This window comes from Arachis ipaensis, chromosome B07 (assembly GCF_000816755.2).
Source record: "Arachis ipaensis cultivar K30076 chromosome B07, Araip1.1, whole genome shotgun sequence".
Lineage (NCBI taxonomy): Eukaryota > Viridiplantae > Streptophyta > Magnoliopsida > Fabales > Fabaceae > Arachis > Arachis ipaensis.
This window is the reverse complement of record NC_029791.2, coordinates 6111712-6116665: the sequence shown is the minus strand read 5'-3', so window position 1 is coordinate 6116665 and position 4954 is coordinate 6111712.

Here is a 4954-nt window from a genome sequence, read left to right as displayed (position 1 = left end):
TATTATTGATTATTAATTTTTTAATTAATTTTTAACTCAATTTTTGGTAATTAAAATTTAAATGATTGAAATTATTAAATGTTGAATATTTTACTTCTAACCAATTTAATTTTTATTAAAATTAAAAAAAGATGAGTTATTAATCAATTCTAAATTTAAATTTAAATTTGAGTAAGAAAATAAAAAAATATTTTAAATTTTATCTCACTAATCAGAATTAATTTCAAGATAAGAAATTACTTTATATATCATATATATTGTAGGATAGTATGGTCATTTGCTATTTTTTAATGATAAATATTATCAAATAAAATGGTGTAAAAAATTAGAAGAAAATATATTTAGAAGTTTTGAAAATATTAATTTATTTTTTAATAGAATAAATTCTATATTGAATAACAAAAGTTGTTATTGGTTTCTCTTCACACTAACTAATATTCAACGGTGGTGTTTTGGTACACCATGTTACCAAGAAATATTAATCAATTTAATAACTTTTGTAGTGATATAAGTTTATGAATTTAAAAATTATTTCATAAAATGTGAAGTTTTAACAAGTAACAATGTTGATGATATTGTTTTGACTTCAAGAATAAATATGATACCAACAAACAAAATTGTCTCATATAAATTTTAACAAAAACAAAAATTTATAAGTATTGCTATTAATAAAAAATTAATCTATTTTAAAGATAAATACAATTTTTTTTCTACGGATTTTTTAACTCGGCAAATCGAAGACTAATCTACCACATATTGATGCTCTATTTATTAAAGGTCTGTCGCTAACTAATGGATTGTTATACACACAATGCGAGATTCGAACTCCAAATACTTGCTTAAGCGGACAAATAAGATGATCATTCAATCAATCCAAATTAATTAAAACAAATATTAATTATTTTTAATATTTTTAAATAATAAAATATTTATAAACAGTACATGTTTATATAAAAATACTGTATATATTAAAATTAATTATTAATAATTTTTTCACTATTCTTATTGAATATTTTTTTATTGTTTTCTTTTTCTTTCATCATCACCATCACATTCTTTCTTCTGCACATTCTTTTATTTCTGCTTACACAACAAATTCAAAGATATGCATTCAATTCTATTCACTCCCTTTTATTTTATTACTTTTTTCAATAGCTTTGACGGTAAATTCAAACATTATAATATAAATATGCAACTGAACTTTTTTATTAGAACCGCAGTTTTCTTTTCTAATTTATTATCATATGATAACTTAGTTACTTCATTAGAAAATGAAAACTCAAGTCTCAGCTCCAACTCACCGAATATTGAATTCCACATACTATATAAGTTATCGAAAAAATAAACAAATAAAATTGGATTAAATTTAAACTATATTTTGTGTGAGGAAACAGAATTGTTGATTCTATTTTTGTTCTTCATGAAAATCATGTATAAAATTCTCTTTAACATGGATTTCTAAGTTGATTATAGTTTGATTATAATATAAATGTATATTTAAATTTAGATTTTTAAATTTAATTATTACTTTAAATATTTGATTATAAATAGAGTTTGTAATATAATCAAACAAATATTTTAAATCAAAATCTTTGGCCAAATTTGTATGTAATAACTAATAAGAATCATATACCCAAAAATAAGATAGACTGACAATGATAGGTTGTTTATCTATCTCGTACCTTATGAGAAAGTATACATCATCGTATAGGAAGGTTTTCAAGTATATCATTGTACTTTTCTGGCATACTGGTATTTCAATTCTTTTAGCCATTGAAATTTATATTAAATAATTTATATGGTTCAGATTGAGTTAGCAAAATTATTGTAAGCATGCAATTTGAAAAGTTCACCAAGCATATGCAACCGGTCGTTTCTTTCTCCAGTTTGAATTGGTTCAAAATTCCATGTTTGTGCAACTTGTATTTGCATTGCAAATTTTTAGCCTTTTCTTTTTCAAGCCATAATATGTTGTAGAGTACTAGAGTAAGCTGAGACTAAGTTTGAAGTCACGCTTTTCTAGACCAAACAAAAATAAATATGCAACTAGTATAAAAATAAAAAAATTAGCAATAATCTAACAATATATTTTTAGCTATACTTTTAAACATTTAGGGATGTTTATGGATCAGATATGATCCGTATATCCGCAGTATTTATCTGAATCCGATCTAAAAATTGCAGATATTGATTCGATCTGTACACTAATTGTTAGGATTTGGTTGAATTAGTCCCACATTGCTTAGGATAGCAAATGGAGTGGGTGGCCTAGGCTATAAATATGAGGCTAAGTTCTCCATATTCTTTGCACCAGTCGAAAACACTTAAAGCTTGTATCTGACTTTTCTTTTCCTCTATACTCTTTGATTAGAGAGTGGTGTGAGGTGTAGTTAAATATTTGCTTTGAGAGAGTATGGGTGTACTGGGGTGCCGGTGTTAGAGAGAAAGAAGTCTATGTGTTGTAACAATTTTCACATAGTGATATTCTCTGGTTGTCATTTGACAACGGTCGTGGTTTTTTCTCCGGTAATTGGAGTTTCCACGTTAAATTCTTGTGTTGTGATTGTGTCTATTTTATTTCTCTGTGAAAGGTATTTTCTAAAGGGGGAATGGTGTATTATTCCCAACAAATGGTATCAGAGCTTCGGTTCGGTGGGATTTATTCTTAGTATGCTCTGTGGTTGCAGCCTAGTCTGACCTTCCACATCAGAAAAGAATTTTGTTCTGTGGCTTGAGGTTGATCTTTGGTTGCTATTGTTGTTGCTGGAAGGCAGTGTGACACTGTGAGAGTGCAGTTTGAAAAAGTTCTGGCTAAGGAAAGACTTGGTATTTAAGTGTGTCCATTGTGACCCACATGATGTTCTCTAGAAGACAAGAAGTATCCTCATGGTATTACCGCACTGCCATGGATAAGGATGAGTTGTGGCAATCGGGTCCACAATTACACACGGGCATTGATTGGCGTTGAGATGCAAGGTGTATGGCGGAGTTAGGTCGATGGCTGAAGAACTTCCAGGAAAAAGCCAATTTGGAAGTTGCACCATGAATTTTCAGCAAGGTTTCGATCTGTACCAAGGTGAAATACTTGGAGTGGTCTAATTCCAAGTGAGTATACTTTCATGGTGGATGCATGTACTCAAATTTTAAATAAAATACTCTACATAGTCAATAATAATTTAGAAATGAAAGAAACTATTTATTCTATACAAAATAATTAAAAAATATATTTTATGAGAATAAAATATATTTCATAACATCTTTTAAACCATTTTTTTTTTAAAATGGCTTAAAATGGCTTAAAAGATGTTATGAAATATTTTGTATTAGAATAAAATATATCTTTTAAGCCATTTTCATAATATCTTTTAAGCCATTTTTTAAAAAAATGGCTTAAAAAATGGCATAAAATTATTTTGTATTAGAATAAAATATATTTTTTAAAAAAATAGCTTAAAAGATGTTATGAAATATATTTTATTCTTCTAACATCTTTTAAGTCATTTTTTTAAAAAAATGGCTTAAAAATGGCTTAAAAGTTGTTATGAAATATTTTGTATTAGAATAAAATATATCTTTTAAGCCATTTTCATAATATCTTTTAAGCCATTTTTTAAAAAAATGGCTTAAAATAGCTTAAAAAATGGCATAAAATTATTTTGTATTAGAATAAAATATATTTTTTTTAAAAATAGCTTAAAAGATGTTATGAAATATATTTTATTCTCCTAACATCTTTTAAGCCATTTTTTAAAAAAATGGCTTAAAAGATGTTACAAAATATTTTGTATTAGAATAAAATATATCTTTTAAGCCATTTTCATAACATCTTTTAAAAAAATAGCTTAAAAGATGTTATGAAATATATTTTATTCTCATAAAATATATTTTTTAATTGTTTTGTATAGAATAAAATAGTTTCTTTCATTTCTAAATTATTATTGACTATGTAGAGTATTTTATTTAAAATTTGAGTACATGCATGTATTTGTCTAAGTTATTAGAACATTACAAATTTTTATAGTACTCTTAACATTTTTTACGCCATTCTTTTTAAATTATTTTGCATAGGATAAAATATTTTTTGTAGTATAATTTAAATAAATTTATTAAAAGAATTTATTAAAAAATATTCATGAGCTATTAAAAATGGACAAAAGAGTATTGTATAGAATTCGAATTGATAGCTTATTAATATTTTAAAGAAGTCTCGTAATTAAATATTTTGTTAGTTTTTTTTTATGTATGAATTTTTTAATAAATTTTTTTAATAAATTATTAATTTTTTAATAGTCAAATTTGAATTATTTGGAAACGCGTGCTGTGTGTAATTCGAACTAACCTTGTTCTAATTAGGTGCATTCTTAGTTCGAACCAACCTGGTTCGATTTATGAAGAACAATCAACTGGTAATTCGAACTGCCCAGGTTCGAATTACTATCATATGCAGTTCGAACGTTCGATTTATGAAGAACAATTAACTGGTAATTCGAACTGCCCAGGTTCGAATTACTATCATATGCAGTTCGAACCATACTGGTTCGAATTATATAAATATAGCATCTGGCGCATTACTGAAACGATTTTCAGTTTGGCTTATATACGTCAATTCTAGATGGCATTGGCTTATAATGGTTTTTTACCCATTATATAATGTATATTTTACAAGGGACAATTATTTATAAAATTAACAAGACTTTATTACTAACAAATAAACCCATAACTCTATAGCTATGTGCAACTATTTAATGTTATTTATGTATATATGTCTTTTCCTTTATTGTACGAAAATGCTTTCATTTATTATGTATATGTTTCGGGTTTATTAATATTTAAATATAGTAAGAAAAATATGAATTTAAATACAAATATAAAATATAATTTTTTGAACATATATTTTTTATTTTTAAAATTAATTTAATTGTACATTTGCATATTGGATCGGATCGAATCTGAT